Raw genomic sequence first — 21,395 nt, 5'->3', positions numbered from 1 at the left:
GGCTGCAATTACCAAAATTCTCCCAACAGGAGCAAGAATATGCCCATTAAAACTTCAAGAAAGTGAGGCTACTTTAGTCTTTTCAACTTAATAGCAAGTGGACCTTTTGCATATTAGGGCATAGATGCTGGGCAAGGGAAGATGATGTAGTGGGTATTCTTGTTGGGCCTTTAATTGAAGTTGAAAACCTCTAGGGCAGAAAATGGGCCGATTTTTAGCCCGATATGACCAGCCCTGTCATGGACCTGTTTTTTATTTAAGCCCACTTGGTTATCGGGCTAGCCTAAGCCCGTTTAATTATTGGGCTGGAATTGGACATTGAATTTAGGCCTGGTGGGTGGCCCAGCCCGCTATCTATAGTTTCTAGTAAATTATAGTGTTTGTAATTACTGTGATGCCTTTAATACATTGCTGTTGCAAGGTGCAACAGTCACAATAAAGGGGTAGGTTTGTAAAATCATCTATCAAACTATTTATAACAATAATTCATTGTTTCTTGTAAATGATTATTACATCTTTAAAATATTACTGTTGAAATGTGCGATTTAAAGGGTACTTTGTCCAAACTATTTGATGGGTTTCTGTACAATGAAATAAGTTAGAAATGGCTTTCGCCCGGCCCGGACCTGCCCTAAAATGGCCCAGATGTAGGAAGAGTGGGATATAGTTGGAATGGGCTTCCACTTCATAAGCCTACCAGCCCAGTCCCATATTAATTTTTTTTACTAAAAAGGCCCAACCCGAACCTGGTCCATTGACAGCCCTAGTTATAGCTCTCATGTTTATTGATTTCTTTTTCTTGAACATATTTTGCATCCTGAATATATCAATCATGGGTTGGGATTTGTGGACTCATTAAAGCAAATAATAATATCTGATCCCAACCGCTAGAACATCAAATCCAATCACCGGGATTTATCTTAGGGATACACGATGTATTCTTGGATGCATTTCTTTTTTCAAATGTTAAATTTTGTGTTTTAAAGGTCCACAGATTCTGACCTAGGAGTGATAATCTTTCTTCCGTTACTAAAAAGAGCCATTGAACATCTACTAGTTGCAATTTGTATGTTTAGCAGTGTAATCTTTAAGAAAGGAGTTTCTTAGGGATTTGAATTCCCATTGGAGCATAATCTTAGGTTCTATGTGATTATAAGGAAAATGGATACATGCTTGTATATAAAAAGAATGGCTTGTTTGTACACGCTCATACATGGCCATTCACCGCACCATAAATCTTTGTCCTCGTGTATTGCAAAGCAATAGGACTTACGATTTTGTGAAAGGAACGTACAAAAAGAGAGTTAGATTGTCACGACTCAATTAAAAAACCCATTTGACATTTGAGGATTAAATAGAATGGATACTTAAAATTCTAAATAAACAATTTCAAATGGAAAATGAAAGATATATTAACAATAGAATCGTGCTCGAGTAACCTCAAAAGATTGGACCTCATATTCCAAATCTTGACGTGAAAGTGGATAGGAACCATAGATGCTTTTTCACTCGTATCTCAAGGAACATCATTTATGATTCTCATACACTTTCACGTCAAGATATTGTGCGATGTGAGATCTAATCTTGAGGTCATTTCTTAATAATAATCTGCATAAAACCATTTAAGTGAGATGGCCAAGACCAAGTCGCAGGAAGTGGTCTTATGTTCAAATTCCCCCCTTAGGGGCCACCACCCTCGGGGTCTTTCAGGGTTAGATTCTCTCTCTCTCTCTCTCTCTCTACACACACACACACATTAATGGGCCTCCTAGAAAGACCCTCCTCTTTGTCAAAGTCGTTGTAGACCTCATACTTGAAGATCTACTGATGCTCTTCCAATCAAGGGGAAAGAATCAGTCCAATGATTAAAGAAAGATTTGAGTGAGGCCCACTATTGTTTGGCCTTGAGGAAGTCTTCCCTTTCGTTTGCCCTAAGAACAAGGCCAGTTTCACAAAATTACAAAACAATAGTAAGGGTAATAACTCGACCCTTCCCCTCTCACTCACGCACACACTCATTTTCTTGTATGGTTTGCAAGCCTATCAAACTTGAAAGTAAATGAGATCAATGAGAGACCCAAGTGGCCAAGTCCCCACTAGGATTATGTTTGTGTTCTCCAATTCAATGCACATGAACCCAAATGACTCGTTGCCCACCTAATCGTGCTAATTCCCCCTTCTATCCGTAGTTACAAATGATTTTTTTTTTTTTTACCAATTAAAAAACATTTATTTTTATTTTTCAATAGCTTTTGGAATGGTAGCTGAACCCCTATTGGAGCCTTCAAAAATGACCTTTTTCTATACCCTCTCCCTTTCAAATTCAATGTATTTTTTAAGTGAATTTAATTTCTTCATTCCAACCCAATCTACATGATAGGATTCACATAGTTGTCGCTTTTGTCTTTTTTGTGAACAAGCAATGAGTGGTTAGTACTTAGTAGGTTAAAGCTGATCCTAACCCAATTCATCATATCAAAAGTCCTCCATCCTGTCACCAATAAAAAACAAATAAACAGTCCTCCATCCCGTCCTTAGTCATAAATTTTATTTTATTTTTATTTTTATTTTATTTAGTAGGTTGTTGGTTTGAACATATTCAATACCCAGTATGATGTGGCATTTTTTAGAGAAATAAATTCAAGTACAATAAAGAGGAAAATTACAATCACCCATAAAATACACAGAGACTTTTAGATAGTTCCCTCAAGATTGAGATACATCCATAGATCATACTAATTTCACTATGAAAAGTAGTACCCTTTACTGACCAGTATCATCAGACTCCACAAGACACAAATCATAATTACACTTGTCTAAAAATCAAGGGTAAATGGCTTGGCTAAAAAAATGAATTAAAAAAAATAACATAAGATGCAATCACACAAAAATAGGGAAATTGTATGTGATTCCCTTAAGATTGAATTACGTGCATGAATCACACCGATTCCACTCTGAAGAGAAAACTCGTAATTACATATTTACACCCTTTCACCAAATAAAACAAGAAATATACCTTAAGAAACATAACTAGGGTTTTACATAAGATTGGTAAAATTAGGAAAATACCCTTGAGAAAAAAAAATTTTAAGGGCTCTGCCCCTGAACCCCACCTTTTGACCAAGGGGGCTGTTGCACACCAAGTTTGACCAACGTCTTCATTGTGTTAAAAGAAGAACAATACTCCTTATTGACCAGTACAATCAAGCTCCACAAACAATAACATCGACTACTAGAGTCATACACTAATGTATTTGATTGATGATTTAATAACATGAAGTCGTAGGTTCTTTTGGTGAATTATTCCATATTAGTAATTTATAAATGAAACTCTTAAGACTATTACATACCATATGCCAATTCATGCATATGTATCAGTCCATCATAGATAAGCATCACATGGAACCATCACTTATGATGGATTGCCCATGACCATCAAGAAGATCAAGGTTACACATTAATCAGCCATCCAAGCGTACAACGAAACTAGTGCTTGGATAAATAAATGAAAGGAGTTTATCTGTTTGCATACCTTAAACAGTTTTTGGGTACAATATCTCCTTTTCAATTCACAAATTCAAATGGCATTTGCCAACTTCTTGTGTCTAAGAATCATCTTCGTCCTTAAAATCTTATTCCAATGATTTATGGTTGATTAAATGAATCCTATTAATTCCTCTATTTCACTCTCTTCAGAGTCACATTTCTCGTCGTTGAAAAAGTGTTCATGTCTATTTTCACTGTCCACATTCACATTATTTTGGATCTTGCTCTTGCTCTTTGAAAACCTTCAACTTGAATATTTCTTCTAATCAAAATTATAATTTCTCTTGCCCAAAACATCTCAGTTGACTTTCTATTAATTTATTGTCTAATGGAGTTACTCCTACATTTTTCCAAGTGTGTTTCCTTTTAATTTTATGTTACATACTTAATCTTTTCATTTATCTATCTTACCATCTTTATCTCTATGCAAATATATGATTGATATTATATTGTTATCTTACATACATTTTTTTTTTCTTTTAATTTAATTGGGTAAAGTATCTCTTTTTTTTTTTCTTTTTTTTACACAATAAATTCAAATGCCATTTTCCTATTTCTTATGTGCAAAGGATATTATCCACTAAAAAGATGGTACATATATATTTGCAGCTCAATAAATCAATTGAGGTGTAAGAACATAGTTGCAACCAAATCTCCCCTAAAAGCAATGTTTTCCCCTACTAACCCTTGCACATGAACAGGTATGTTGGGCCTTGAATAGGTACAAAAGTTACATAATTGATCAACATTGGAACATTAGGCCCACTAGGTATCCAAAAATTCATGTCCATTTTAAGCAGAGTCCTTAATACCAACAACCAAAAGTATGAAATCAGTATGGTGGGGAAGAAATGGAATATAGATGTTTCCTTCTCACAAAAAGTACATTTAGAGATTAACAATTTGATATCTCAATTTTCTTTACTTAGTTCAATAGTTTTGGAAAAATTTACTTAGTATGATACAAAAGGATCAATAGTTTGCATAAAAATACAAACAAGTTTAGACACAACTATAAAAGAAATTAAATAAATTAAATAAAAAAAATAGGTAAAATAAATATATTACTTTTATATAGGTTAGTGATGATCCTAAACATCAAAATTTTAAAGATATTATAGAAGAAAATTCATATATATTTAATTAAAAATACTCAATATCAATATTTCTCACTACCCAAAAAAACAGTAAATTCGACGCCAAGATTCATCAAACTTGCGTTGATTTAACTGAATTTGATGGATCATAATGTCAAATTTACCATTTTTTTCATGTAGTGTCTCTTAAGATCTTGATGATAGTTTTGTAATGATACTATTTTAATTTTAAGTTGACATATCAAATTGAAAGAGCATTTTAAAAATATTCTAAAAAAAAATTTTTAATAAGGCAAGTGAAAAAATATTGTTAGTGGAAATAAAGTAAGTAGATTGTTATTAATGTGAGGCAATTGATCAAAAAGAATTGTTATAAAGTGTTAGAGAATAAGATGCATTGTATTAAGATGCATGAGAACATTGTACCATTGTCAGTGTATTTCATCACAAATGGAAGATTGTGACGGAAGATGATATATTTAAAATATATCAATTAGGATATTCTAGAATATCTTAATATACACTGACAATGATATGTTAGGGGTGTCAATGGGTGCCTATTTAATCGAAATCGAACCGGAATCGAAACTAAATTCCTCAGTTCCAAATCCCTTTTTATTCGAATCGATTAGAGCTGGGTCTAAAAATAGAACTGACCCAATAGGAACCAGAACCGTTAGGTTCTATCCAATGGATACCCACAGATACCCGGAACCAATTTATTTTGTCATTTCTCTCCATACTATAGGTGATTCAAGGTATTTTTTTTTGCAAAAATAAATACATGTTATATAAAATTCTTCAATTTTTCATATAAATTATTGATTGAAACTTAAAATGAGTTACTCTTCTAAAAAAATTATTACTTTTAACAAATATAATTTTTTATTTTTGAAAAAAAACAATTAATTTTTATCTTAAGTATAAATTTTTTAATCAAGTGAACAATTTTGTTGATAATATGTTAATTTTAAGGAATTTTTTTTATACAATGATTTGAAATATTTTTTTTTGTAATTCGATTCTTGAGAACCAGAAATGATGGGTACCCATGATTTTTGGTGGTTCCAATTGTTCTGGAATCGAACCCAAAACCAACAAGAACCGAAATTGAACTAATATAATGGTTATAGATATGGTTCTAACTTTCGTAGGAGCCGACCCATTGACATCCTGTACAGTGCCATCTTATGCACCTTAATACACTGCATCTTATTCTTTAACGTAAAGGTATCTTCCAAGAATAACAAAACTTTCACAAGTAATGATATTATCATGGTTTATATTACATAATAATTTTTTAAAATAAAAGTAACCAAGATTATTAGGCCTCATTTGGGTGTGGTGTACTCCATGAATGTGTTTCTATGGAAGTGTGATTGTCGGACCACACAAAATTGTCTTCCGGTGAGAGGTGCATTTTGGGAAATAACTTATTAAATTTTTTATATTAACAGTATTAGTTCCTTAGGTCATTGATTTAATATCTTAGAAGCATTTGGGGAAATTAGCCAATAACTAAATATAAAATGACAATATTATCAAAAACTTATATAACTATTAAGTTCCATCAGATTCTCATAAGCATCGAATGTGAAAAGCAGATTTAAGCGACTTCTAAACCATTTTTAGTTTCCCCGCAAAAGAAGGAAGAACTTCTAAAAAAATTATCAAATTATATTTATTTGAACCAGAAAAATGCTTTATTGTACCAAAATAACTCTCTAAACATGTTCCCAAACAGGTACTTAATGTTATGCATAAATCTCAGCTTTTCATTTCACCTCAAATACATAGAGATTAAAATAATAAATAGAAGTTTGTGTATATATAGTATAGGTCCACCAAAAGATCTACCTATTTTGTCTATGGGGGTAAAATATAAATAATTCAGAAGACTTTCCAGAGAGATAGTACATCAAAATGTCTTGGATCAAAGAAAAATAGCAAATGTGTGTCTCTAATGACATGTCGCTTTCTGTATTCTTTTCATAACTTTCTAAGCAAGAGTTTAGCATCAAACTCATACTCTTTTTTCCTTGCTTCTTGATTCTTGCATCTACAGTTTGGATTTTGGATTGGCACATTTTCATATTCTAATTACACATAAGTGGTAACCCATCATGGTTGCAAACCCCACAGAAACACTTTTTTTCTTTGTTTTTTTCTTTGGAATTTCTAGGCAAGCTATGTCCCCCATGTGGTTATTAACTTTAGAGACTATTAATTTATAAACCTTATTTTTTTATTGGTTGCCTTTCGACAAGGTTTGTGTTTTATTCACATGGGGCAAGCCACTTTAGAAACAAATGAAGGTGGGGAGGCCCCACTGCCGCGTGGATGAAACTTTAGTTGGTAATATCTTCACATGTAACATGATGTGGTAGAGGTTCATTTTGCAATATTTTTTGAATAATGATTTTCTAGTTGGAATGTCTTCACTCGATCAATACTTACGTGTTACGGACACGAAATCATAGATCTATTTCTTCGAAATACACAAATGCAAATCCCCATAATATATGTGCATTTATGTAATTCAAAAAAATAGATCTATAATTCTGTGTTTATAACACGTCATCCGAGTATTGACCGAGTGAAGATTTTCTGATTAGAATATCAGCACTCATATTTTTTTGACAATTCAAGTTTTACAAATTTGAGTGCACATTTTAATAAAAGAAAACAAGTAAGAGTGTATATGATGAGCTAAGCAAAAAAAAAATTCAAAGTGACTTGTCAAATTCAATAGATCATGTTTAGTGGAAAGAAGGCATTGCTTCTTCATCAAATAATTTCATTGATAGATGAATTTTTAACATTTTGGTAAAATCATTTACTTTGGTATAGCAAGAAGACGAATGATTTAAAATATATATATATATATATATATATATATATTATTTCTCTTTCAAATATAAAATGACTTTCATAAGATTATAGTGGACAAATATTTATTACAAAATCACAAATTGAAGGGTTTTTGTTTTTGTTTTTTTTTTTTTTTAAGAAAAAAATAACTTTTCCATCAAATTTTAGATGGAATTTTTTTGTAAACTCTAAAGGTAAGATTTTCTTTACATAATTAGTTTTTGGGTGATTTAGACATGCCACCTATGTTTTACTGAATATTAGAGATACCCACTATGTTTTGAAATTGATGACATGCATCACTTGACCTCAGTCTTCTAAATAAATTAAGGGAAAAAGACTCAAATGCCCTCATCATCAATTTTTAGTCAAAAATCTAGATTTTTCTTCTCAAAACCGGTCATCTTCAATCGTTTTGGATAAAAACTTGAAGATGACTAATTTTTTTAAGAAAAAACAAATTAGATTTTTGAGAAAATTGAAAATATTGGGATTTTAGATAGAAAAATCTAGGTTTTATGTAAAAATGATAGTTCTAGATTGAAAACAATGAATCTGAGATATAAAATTAAGTAAATATATCATGGAGATTGAAGGGTTTGAAGATGATTAATTTTGAGAAGAAAAATCTAAATTTTTAACTAAAATATGAGGGCATTTGAATCTTTTTCTCTTAATATATTTAGAAGACTGAGGTCAAAGAATGTATGTCATCAGTTTGAAAACAAAGAGGATTATCTCTAATATTTATTATTTTTTTTGGTTAGATTTCTCTATAAAGCCATTTATGCTTGGTAATGGGACCCATATCCCATGTGACACAATTAATACTTGAAGAAATCGATTCCGTGTAGTTTCAACTTACTTTGCTGAACTGTAGCATCTACTTGCATGTTTTTTTTTTTTTTTTTTGTTTGTTTGTTTTCCATTTGAGGCAGACTTAACGGTAACTGTGCACGTGTGTAGTGCGTGCAGTTAGAAAACTGTCACAACGGCGGCAATAACAGCTTTTCTTAAAACAAACAAGGTTCCATATAACTTTTGGGTTGCGGATTTTGATAATAATCGATTCTCAAATACTTTTTTTTTTTGTTTTGGAAAAAAGTGATTAAAGAAGAAATCTCTTTAGATAGCCAATTCAAAATTTTCTATGAAGATGATGTTGGTCAATTGGACTGTGTACTTGGAGAAATAACGTCCGACTATGGCCATGGATGAATTCATGGGATACCTTAATGAGAAGAAATAATGTGGTAACAAAAAATAAAAATGCAACACATTCTAACTTTCAAAGGGTGTACCTTTGTAAAACGACGATCGGGAGACAACAATCCATTAACGTCTAGAGAAAAATAGTATTTTTTGCAAGTAGTTTGAAGTTCTATATTATTATTTTGATAATGTTTTGCTTTTTCTAATTTTAATCATATAAAAATTTTGTTGAATTCTACTCGTATTCGATTATTTTAAGATTTATTCTTGGACAAGTTAACAAAATATGCAATGAAATAATCTTATTTACGAGACCATATACATTTCAAACTATTTACAAAGTCAATAAAAATGTGAATTTGATAGATAATTTATTTTTTTAACAGTTAAATTTAACTATTGGATAGGTCATGGGAAATACCACAAATACCCTTGGTATTAATTTGATGGAATATCGAATGTACCCATCTTTTTATTTTGGTTAGAATCAAGTCATGGAGTTGACTCAATCAAAGGACTTGACCTTGATCAGGTCTTTTGGGCTGGACTAAGTTCAGTCGATTGGATTGACCCAATCAAGTCAATTGGATTGATTGGGACCTGAGCCAATTGGAGTAGACCCAGTCTATTAGATTAAACTTTAAAGAGTGGTAAAAAAAACGTGACTTTATAAATAAGGAAAATTACTTAATGATCTCTGATGTTAATTTTTCTATTAATTTAGTTTTTGACTTTTCAGGTTATAAAAATAGTCAATTTAGTAAATCCCTCTTTTCAAAACAATCATTGAACCTCACTTTAGACATTTCTCACAATTGAAATGTAGATATTGTCTTAACCAATCAAACTCATCATTTTTTCGTTCAAAAAAATTAAATTTTTGACATCCCGATCGAGTTTTGAAAACTCCATCCTAATGAAAATGATTTGAGAAGGAAGAAGAAATCATTTTCAATGGGTCTTTTTTTTTTCATTTTTTTTCAAGTATTTTGAAGATGCATGTAAAAAAAATTAGGATTTTTCAATTACTTTGCTTCCTTTTTGGATGAAAATCGATCAAGGATAGTTCTTTTGATTTGAAATCATCTACAAAAATCATTATGTCAAGGACACCAATTTTTTTAATTATTATCAACCTCACCAATAATATATTTTTTTTAAATTGTCGACCAATAAAAAAAATTGTTGAGGTAGATAATAATTAAAAAATTATTGACCTTGATACTAATTTTTTTTTTAATTATCAACTTCAACATTGTAAAACTCACACGATTTCATTTTTTCAAGTTTTTCCAATTAAAATACATGAAAAGGTCGGCTTAAAACTTAATATAACGACTTGTATAAATGATTTCAAATCAAGAGAGACATCATTTATTGATATTCAACAAAAAATGACTTTTTCTTCTTTTTTCTCAAAATCTTTTCATTGGGATGAAGTCTCCAAAATTTGATCGGGATGTCGAAAATTTAATTTTTTGGATGAAAATGATGAATTTGAATGGTAATAATATCAATTGAAATTTTCATTGTGGGAAATGTCTGGAGTGGGAGTTCATGAATTCCTTTGAAAAAAGTGATTTACTAAATGGATTATTTTCATAACCCGCTAAAGTCAAGGACTATTAAGTAATTTTTCTTGATAAATACTTCCAAACGCGTGACTTCTAGATAATTTCCACCAAATAGTTATATCGCATGAGTTGGTAAGTTTATCTTTATTATTTTGGGTAAATTAAAAGTCCAAGTGTATGTTAATCAAGAATTGAATGTAATTCAATTCATCATAAATAATATTTTAATTCACTTTATTATCAATCAATTTCAATTGTTTTGGAGAATTATTCTTTGTTTCTTCTCCCTCCCTCCCAACCAAAAATACTTCATGAATTGAATGTAAGACATGCACGTCACATTGACTTAACTATTATTAGTAAAGAATATCACATGTTCTATCATAAGTTACTGAGTTCCAAGGTACAGAAAAACAATTTTAATCTCATTGGATAAGATTAAGGTTGCAATCAATATCAATTATTCTCACTTAAACGAGACCCATATTCTATAACTTGTCAAAAAATAATTATTTTTACTTTTACTAAGTCTTTTTTAAATTATTTATTTACTGAAGTATTCTCAAATCCCAACTTTGTTATTATATAAATATTTTTGAAGAGAGAATATTTTCTATGTTTGATTTTAGCTAGTACAATTAGGAGAGATTTTTATTTTGGAGATAAAAATAATTAAGAAAGAACAAAACTAACATTTCAATTTTTTAAGGAAAATATTTTCTTGTAAATTCGGTAGGAAAATACTTTTATGGAAATATGAAATGACTTACCTGTAAATCTTATTGTTTCCTCCTTCTTGATTTGTTTAAATTGGGGAGCTATTAATCGACCTAAATGGAAAATTAAAAATTCATTTCCTCTTTAGGTAATAAAAGTTCTAAACTAAACTGGAAAAATAATTTCTCATAAATTTTTTTTTTTTTCAATTGGAAAAATCTCTAAAAATGACGCGGGAGCAATAACTATGCTTACGCGTCGGTGTTTGGAAGGAAGCTGATTGTGGAATGAGTGGTCCTAATTCTTAAACGTATCTATCCATCCATCCATCAAACATCACTAGTCTCAAGAAGAATAACATTTGAGATGTCACACGTGTCATATTTATGCTGATTATTAGCTGATGTGAAGGTACAACACACGTGTGTTCTATCTAATTAGGATGTGAGATGAGAGAGAGAAAACCTCTGTGCAAACCCACCCACACCACAGGTAACACAAATGGAAAAAAATCGTACAGTTGGGACACTTATCTGCACTAATATACACCTACCTTATGGAGTGATCTATTGAAATCTAAGCATCCACCACCCTTCTTAGTAATCTACCTTTTATTTCTTGAAAAATTTATGAATTTATTCTTTTTTCTATAAAAATATTATTATTCGAATTATTAAACTCATTTGAATAATTCATGCATATTAACTTTTAAAAGAATAAAATGTATTTTTACAAATTTTTATAAAACTCAATGAAAAAAAAAAAATTACTACGATAACTTGTTGTTTGTTATAAAGTGTAAATTTGTAAATTGTGACGTGTAGTACAAGTCTGACTTTGAAGTAGTCATGCTTCAAAATTTTAGAGGAATCCATCTTTTTAAGTGATAAATGTATCTTTTATCTTTAAAAAATTATATAAATGATCATCTACATTTATTTGAGATCACAGCTTAATTTTTCAAATTGGTGATTTGTTTTTTGACATTGGTCTTTTTTGTTGCATTTTTGTTACAAAAATTCCCTTAGAATTTTGACAACTTCGAGGAAACCTTATTTCATAAAATTTGTTACCTATCAAAACTCACTTTATCAAATTTATTACTTAGCAAATCTTGGAGAGGGATCCACGTCATAAAATTCAAATTTATGTTAGAGTGGATTCTAACCACATAAGTTTGTGACATCCAAAAACATGATTGTACGTCAGAGGGTTATAAAGGACAAAATTCTAAGAATTTAAAAATAAATAAATAAGTAAGTTAATTTTTACTATTGAATTTTAGTTTTAAATGGTAACGGTAGCCATCCATTGTCGACACTTATGATGAAGTTCAAAATGTTTATTTTATTTCTTATTTTAAATTTGAGTTTTTCTATGAAATCTACAAGTCTGTGTCGTTAGATTGCTAATTTGATAATTCATGTGAGTTTAAAGACCCTTAGTAAGATTTGAAATCTTAAATTAGTTATGGTAGCGTAATTCATATATTGAATTTTGGTCTGGTAACAAACTTGGTAAAGTGTGGGAGTTTTTATAATAAGAGATAGGTTGGTAAACCTCATAAATCTCTCTCCAAAAAAAATTCTAGGAAAAATTAATAAACGTTGATGAAGGGATATCTTCCTAAATGCACCTCAGGCCAGTATTTCAGCAAATCTTTTTATTAAAAAAATTCTTTTGTAATGCCTCTCAACTGGTAAAATGGCCAACTCAAATCATTGAGATCAACCAGATTGAATCATTGATCTTGATGATTTATATTGAAACATCGAGATTGATGAAGGAACAAAGATTGATACCATTGGTTTGAATTGTCGATCTTAACTATTTGAATCATTATAAAAGTGAAACGGGATTGATTGAGGAGATTAAAAAATAAAAAAATTTCTTAAATTAATGAACTATCAATGTAACTCTATGATTTCTCAGTACTTCCTTACAAAAAGAAGATGAAAAACTCGAGAAGATATTTCTAAGTAATTTATCAATCACCAAAAAAAAAAAAAAAATCCAGTAGACACTTTTTTTATGCCTTAAAATCTTCAATTTCATGTTCCCTGAAATATTAGGGATTGTTTAAAAAGATTTCTTTCCATCAGGGTTTCTGAAATAATTTTTTCAAAAATCTAACATATATAACGTTTGGCCGTTAACTCATAAGTCCCCTCCCAAAATATTCACATCTCATATATATCCTCTACATCTCCCTTCTTTGAACAGGAAAAGGCCACGTGTTTCTCTTTTCCCACACTTTCATTTGTGTTTTTGTGGGTCCAAGCGTCAAAGAGCTTTACTTTCCACATGTGCCAATCTTGTAGAGTTTACTTAAGCCTATCGTATCGAATATGGACTTCAACTTCAATTGAAATGAAGTCCACTTAGGTAGCGTTTGAGAAGCTTTTGGAGAGTGCTTCTTGCCATTTTCCCGTTCAAATTAAAGTAGCTTTTAGTATTTAAATTATTATTATATAACAGATTCAAGGAATATTTCATGTAAAATCCAAAAGCTACAAATGGGTAGAAGAAGCTGTAAGTCATTCTGATCAACTTTCTACTTTTGATGTTGACAAGAAAATTGATAGATCTTAAAATTATTATAAGACAATGCCGTTGATTTTTATTTAATTTAAAATATCTTTAAAAATATTTAAACGAAATTAAGTCAATGATAAAAATCATAATTTTAATACAATGATTCTCTTCACATACACACAAAAGTGTTATTTGAAGTCATTGTTGCAAGATCTTGAACAAATTGATAGAATGATTCACAGAAAGATCGTTTGTTATCTTGTAGTTAATTTCATCACTACCCGCTTCTTATAATGGTCGTTTGGCTTCCCTAAATGGTTAGTTAATAGGTGTCTAAGGATGAGGGTTCCCTTTCATCCTCTATGGTTATTGTTCTTGGAGAGAATAGTACATAATTTTTTATAATACAATTCTAACATGATCATGATCCTATCTTGGATGAAATTTTAGATGTTTTAGGAGTAGTATCTGATTTAGATTGTAGAATCTGATTATCGATTCTAATTATGGATTGTTAGAACTAAATTATAAAAATTGATTTTTCAGTTTTTAGAATCAAGTTTAGCTTAAGTGCAAAATCGTCGCATATGGATTATGTGCCAAAAAAAAAAAAAAAACTCAAAACCTTATTTTGAATTCTCCATTTATTTTATTATGAAAAATTACGTGAACAATCCAAACCAAAAATGCATTGGATTCATAGAATCTGATTAAGATCGAGAATTATTTTCTAGAATTCAAACCCAAGGCCTTCTTACTTTTTAGTATTGAATATCAAATTTAACATTTATATTTTGATAAATGAATTTTAGTGTTTTTTCTTCGAAATTGCTAAATATAATATTTAAAGAAGTCTCTAATTTAATATTTAATATATTTATTTATTTTGATAAGTATTTAATTTTATTTGAAATTGCTAAATATATGTAAGCACCCAAACCTTTTTCTAAAAGTAAGAAATGTAAACCTACCTGTCTGTATACAAATAAAATTATATGAATTAACAACAAAAGGATAAAAGAGGGGCGTAATGATGAACAGAGGCTATAAGTAAGCCGCGGCTCAGGTCAACTGTTTTGGTGAGAGCCCGACTCAAGCCGATCAGATGATAAGCTAGCCGAGCCAGCCACAGAGAGAAGTTCAGTAAGAAGAGCCATGGTTCTGACCTGCATCTCCAACGCTGGTATGTAATCTATGGCTTCTTCTAAAAGTACAGGAAACGAGAGTTTTCTGCAACCGGGAACTAACCGTCCAAGAACACGTACCTTCCGGTGAAACGCCGGTATTTTCTTCTCTTTCAACCGGAGAACACCCGTTCCCGGTTTCCTCGTTTGACAGTTAGCTGTAACCGCTCTCAGCTGCTGCTGCTGCTTCTTCTTCTTCTTAAATTTCAATCTGAGCCGATTGCTTAGTATGGCTCGGCTCCACCTTGTTCTTCCCTTAGCCGCAATAGCTAGGGCTCGATATGCTACTTCACGAACGGCTGGTCCAGAAGCCTGCTTTGATGGATTTCTGCGAACTTGACGAAGAGCTTCAACAAGCTTCGAAGAGTAGATTTGTTGTTCGATTGGAGTTCTCCATCGCGTCGTTCGTTGTTGGTTCTGGTTTCGATTTTTCTTCTTTTTCGATTCTAGCAATCTTTTTGAGTTTATTTCAGGATTCGAGATCGAAGAAGATGCCATTGACGGATGCGAGAAGCAGAGGAATATTCCTGACTGAGAGAAGATGAATCAATCGAAACAAGTTCTATAAGAGATTCTCCAGCGCGAAGAGTCTCTTCAGATTTCTTTCTTTTCTCTATGAATGCGACGGATGAAGCTAGAAACCTACAGAAAGGGGGAGAGATTCAGATGCATAGAAGATAGAACAATGAATCAAAAGAAACTTGAAAGATGGATTTTTGTTGATTAAATTTCTAAATCTGGTGACTCGAATCCATAATTCCATCAATCACGAAGAGAGAAAACGAAATTTGGATTTAATCTTGTTTCCTTCTCTTTAAAAATCAAGAAATCATCATCTTATCTGATGCTAAAACAGAACAAAAAAAGATTTCCCCCCTTTTTTTGGTAATCTGGACAGAATCAACACGAAAACCATGGAAAAAAAACACTTGTTTTGATCAACATCGAAATGAAAAATAAAAAGATTTATTCTCGAAAGAGACCAAATCTGAAGATTTCAACACTAAACCTTCTAAGATTTTAACTTTACTAAAGGACGAACAATTATCCGACCAATTTGTGGAGAAAACGAACTATTGGTCGAGGAGAGAGACTTAGAGGAAAAAACAGAAGAAGAAGAGAGAGAGACGAACGAGAAATGGTGGAGGAAGTTGGAGCTTTTAAAGCAATCACGCGAGACTACATGTTTCTTCCTTGATCACATTTATAATTTATTTAATTCCCTTTGGCCCTATTTCGTGTTCCGAGGTTTTAAATTTTATTTTTCAAATGACGTATTTATCCTTTTGACTCCTCATAAGCTAACCGCATTACTTACACTGTGACATGTAGGTATGGCTAAAAGGTTACAAAACTTTACTTAATTTTACAATGTGAGAGTGACCACATTACCATTTCCAAGGCCTTGTCATTTAAAAGTATTGTACATATCGATCTAATATAAATTAGATTAGGAGTACAAAAAATAATGAGCGAAACTAGCAAATGAAAAATTTATATTAACATAATAAGTGAAAGAAAAATGTTAAAATTGACTTCCTCTAACACTACGTTCAACAATGAGTTGATGTGGTAATGTGTATAGAATCACAAATACTTTTTCTCGAGATACAAGTGAAAAACATTTGTGATTAAGTGCAGATCGTCACATCAATGCAATGTTGTAGGATTTCAATTTAGAATGACTTTAAGTGACATCTCTAGATCTAAGAAAGGATCTTTATACCATTTAAATAAATCTCAAGACTCTATGTATATATGAGTTAGGATAAAGAGCCAACAAATAATTTTGAAGACTAGCCAAAGTGATTTTAGGTATGTGGGATTGCAATTTATATTTTTACCAAAACAACTCTAATTATATTAAGGTTAAACGTTAAGATGGGGGTATTTTTGAAATCCAAATTTTGGTGTCAAACAACTTCTACTCCGCCTCTCTCATTATAATAATTAAGATATATAACCGGAGGGTTAAAAGTGGAAATTTTTTTTTAAAGGATATTATTAAAAAAAAATTGTGATTATTAAAAGGTAAAAAATGAAACTATAGCAACTCAATTGAGTTGTATTATATATTAGAGTTTTCACATGCAATCTCTTTAAGATTAAGGTGTTAGAACTCAATAATGTGTGGCCCATTGACCTCACGATTTTAATAGTTTACTTGCATAAGAATTCTATAATAAAAGATGTTAATATTGAAAGGGATTCTTAATATCGTTGGAATTAGAAACTACTCTTTTAAATTTAGTAGGAAATCTTGACGGATAAGAATCTTACTAAGAGATGAACTTAGGCCATTTATCTCTATCTATAAAAGATGATCGGCACCCCATAATAGAATAGTAGTGAAACATGCATAACATATAGAGTTTTGTATTAATGATCTCCACAATTACTAGAACCCTAACCAATCCAACTAGAGAAGAGAGAGAAGGTAAATCTAAAACTAAAGGAACTTACAATTTGGGATTTGTGCACTTCGTTCGTCAAACACGTGGATTGCGAAAGGCACACTTCTAACAAATTATTGAATCAACGATTTTAGTTATGACACAAGATAAGTACATTAACTTCGATTCTTAGCAATATGAATAGGATTCTTGAGATATGTGTATGATACTAGATCCTATTAAGAATAATATATTAATGGTTATGATGAAGATTTTGTATACTTAAAAAATCTAATATGTAGTATCAGAGCATTAGGTTTCTTGAATCTTTATATATTGGATTAAAGACTATTCATGCATAATAGTTGTCATAATTTAAAATCTTTTTCCATTTTTTTTTTTTTGATTATGTTGAATATACAATTCAGACTTTCGTTTTTTAATATTGGATATGAAATTCAAATTTCGATTTTGATATAGAAATTTAGATTTTTATTTTGATCATGAATATATGAAATTCAAATTTCAATTTTGATATTGAAAATATGAAATTCATATTTCGATTTTGATATTGAAATTCAAATTTTGATTTTGATCATGAATATATGAAGTTTAGATTTTGTTTTTGATATTAAAAATATGAAATTCAAATTTCGATTTTGATATTAAATTTATGAAATTCAGATTTTCGATTTAGATATTGAAATTCATATTTTGATTTTGATCTTGAAATTCAGATTTCAGTTTTTATCATGAATATATGAAATTCATAATTCGATTTTGATATTTAAAATATGAAATTCATATTTCGATTTTGATATTGAAATTTAGATTTCGATTTTGATCATGAATATATGAACTTCAGATTTCGTTTTTGATATTGAAAATATGAAATTAGAATTTCAAATTTGATTTTGAAATTCAGATTTCGATTTTGATATTAAATATATGTAATTTAGATTTCGGTTTTGATCATGAATGTATGAAATTCAGATTTCGTTTTTGATATTGAATGTGTGAAATTTAAATTTTGATCTTGATCATGAATATCTGAAATTCATATTTTGGTTTTGATATTGAATATATGTAATTTAGATTTTGATTTGAACTTGAATATAAATTTTGTTTTTCATTTGAATATTTCCATGTTGACACAAAAAAAAATTTGGTAATTAAGAAATATTCTTATATGCAATATCATTGTTATTGGAAATTTTAGTATAACCTAAAGGTTTAGTAAATTATTATTGAACAATTTGGATATAGATAAATGTTATTAATTTTATAAATACTAAAGTAGCATAAATTAATAAAATGTATGGAATATTTAAATTGCATTAAATTTTGATCATCGATAAAACATTATAGAACGATAATATTTGCAATTGCAGATTCAATTAGATAAATGAGATTAGCCCAAAGGAAAATTTCATTTAACTAATTGAAATTTGGGTAAGGTAATATAATTTATATGAAATTAACATAACTAAGATTGGATACCCAAAGGTAACAAAATTGACTGAATAAATTATATAAATTATGTTAACCTTATAAGGTAACTTAATTAGTTATTATCCTAAAATTGAGTGAATAATAACATATACCTAGTTTAATCCAAATGATAAATTTAGGTGATATTAATAAATTCATCATTGTTAAATAAAATCCAAGACACTTATTAGAGCATTGTCCTTATTTTATTTTAGTTATTGTTCATTGTACTCTCATACATCTATCGTCTCAATCCTTATCAAATCAAAATTTTTAGAATGGTATGAGTACATCCAATTCATTCTTGATGTTTAAGATATTAACCTAGCGCTCATTTTTGTAAAACCAGTGGGCCTCACTGAGAATAGTACAGTAGAGCAAGAAAATTTATTTCTCGTTTGGAAACATTGAATATGTTTAGTTTGATATTTATGAGGATAACATCTTTAATAACATCAAAACATCTTTACCTTTGACTGACAGTGCACAGAAATATTTGAAGAATGTAAAAAAAAATTCAAGTTTGTTGACAAATCACTTGCGGGCATTCTGATTGTTGAGTTGACAACTATGAAATACAATAGGATGCAAGGAATTCAAGATCATATCCTTAATATAATAGACAATACTGCAAAACTTAAAACATTATAAATGAGCATAGATGATTTTTTCTTGGTACAATTCATCATCAACTCTCTCCTACTTTAGTTCGATCCCTTTAAGATTCACTACAACACTAATAATGATAAGTAAAGTGTGAACGAACTGACTAATATGTGTATTCAAAAAGAGACAAAATTGACATAGGAAGATAAACAATTTATTTTCATGATAACTCAAGGAGTAAGAAAGAAATGAGGAAAGTAAAAGAAATAGAGAAAGAACTCATTAAGGAAAGAAAACGTGTTTGGGAATGCAAAACAGGTTGAAGGGAAGAATAACAATGGCGTTAAATACTACTTTTGTGCCAAAGCTAGACACATAAAAAAGGATTGCGCAAAACGTATAATTGATTAAAAAAATTATATATGTTTCTTTCTTTTATATGTTATGAATCAAACTTAGTTGAAATGTCTTCTAATACCTGGTGAATTAATTTTGGAACCACAACTCATATTACAAATTTGATGTAGGGATTCTTTTCAAATAGGAAGTCAATGCAAAGTGAAATGTCTATTTCCATGAGAAACTATCTCGAATTGTAAGTGCTAGTTGTAATAACTTATTGTTTGGTATTGGAGGCTATCCATCAGATGAACCTAGAGAACACATTTTATGTTCCTATCATATCTAAGAATTTGATTTCGTTATCTAAATTAGATAATTTAGATTATTTGATTTCTTTTGAATGTGGATAGTTAAAATATTTTTACATTTAGTTTTAGTTGGATCTAGAATTTTAATTGACGATTTATATAAAATTAATTTAAATTTTGATTATGTTAAGTCTTTAGTTTTTTTGCATTCGAATAATGATTTAAAATGTGACTTGATAAATGAAAATTACTCCATCTTGTGGCATAAATATCTAGGGCACATCTCCAAAGTTAGGATAGAAAAATTAGTGAAGGACAAAGTTTTGGATAATTTGGACTTCACAAATTTTTTAGTTTTGTGAATTACATTAAAGAAAAACAAACCAAACATTTTAAGAAATAAGTCACAAGAAATAAAGAACTTCTTGAGATCATACACACTAACATTCGTGGACCTTTTCCCACTGTATGTTTAATTTGAAAAAGATATTTCATCACCTTTATAAACGACCTCTCTAAGTTTGGTTATGTCTATCTAATTCATGAAAAATCTCAATTTGTAGATATCTTCGAAATAATTATAACTGAGATAAAAAGATGATTACATAGGAAAATTAAAATAGTTAGGTCAGATAGAGGAGGTGGATTATGTTAGATTTAATGAATGAAGTCTGAATCCTAGTTTTTTTTTGCCAAGTTCTTAGAAAAGTTAGGTATTTAGACACAGTATACAATGTCCAAGACGTCTCAACGGGATGATTGTCACATCCCAAAATCCTAACACAAATCCCAAAAATCCATAGTTCAAATCTCGAGGTGTGAGTAAACATACACGCAACCTGATAATCAAACGAGAATAATGATAATGTTAAGAGATAAAATATACGCAACGAAAACTATTCTGAATAACTTCAAAATTAAAGTAACGGAAGCTAAAAGTCAAAATCATGATTTATGTCAATCCTTAACATCATTAACACATCCCAAAGTACAACTCCCAAAAAGAATACCTCGTTTCTCACAAAATATGAAATTAATACATAACGTCTAAACCCCTAAAATGATCTTCAAATTGACGGGGGTTGTAAATCGTTGACATAACCTTCTACGAGAACCTCCTCGAATGACTTCTCGTAAGTAAGCTCTTCCGAAGCTGGGCAATCTGAAAGGGGTGAAGGATAGGGTAAGTAACAGGGAGGATGTTACTCAACAAGATGAATACCGTTCTAATAACGAGTCGTACGTGCCCGAATAATCATCTAAATAGTTAAATCATGCAAATTTTTCATAATGTAAACAGTTGCAATAAATTTCAATTTATCATTTAAAATAACATATACAACTTTCAAAAGGAAATCGTCTATCAACATTACAATTAAAGAAAATATACATAATACGAATACGATAGTGTAGTCGCTAAGAGAGCAGAGGATCACGTCGATATAACCGCCTCAACTATGGAAAACTAGATATTTCAAACTTCAAATCTAACATGGAATCCCATCGTTATAATCTGATT

The 21,395-nt window shown here is 30.2% G+C and overlaps 1 pseudogene across 3 annotated transcripts; it reads right to left on the bottom strand.

Moving 5' to 3' along the window:
- Nucleotides 1-14,477: 14,477 nt before the first annotated feature.
- Nucleotides 14,478-15,890, bottom strand: LOC147396178 (transcription factor bHLH148 pseudogene; annotated as a pseudogene). 3 transcript variants are annotated; one of them, XR_015181054.1, is made up of 2 exons: nucleotides 15,762-15,890; nucleotides 14,478-15,378 (listed from the first exon to the last, which is right to left on the bottom strand). The product of XR_015181054.1 is annotated as a transcription factor bHLH148 pseudogene, transcript variant X2 (transcript). The 3 variants fall into 3 exon arrangements; XR_015181055.1 differs by having other exon boundaries at nucleotides 15,870-15,888; XR_015181053.1 differs by having other exon boundaries at nucleotides 15,746-15,881.
- Between the last annotated feature and the right edge of the window lie 5,505 nt (nucleotides 15,891-21,395).

This window comes from Akebia trifoliata, chromosome 8, assembly GCF_017979445.1.
Source record: "Akebia trifoliata isolate Shusen 1 chromosome 8, ASM1797944v1, whole genome shotgun sequence".
In the NCBI taxonomy this organism is placed as follows: Eukaryota; Viridiplantae; Streptophyta; class Magnoliopsida; order Ranunculales; family Lardizabalaceae; genus Akebia; species Akebia trifoliata.
This window is presented reverse-complemented; position numbering and strand designations above follow the sequence as displayed.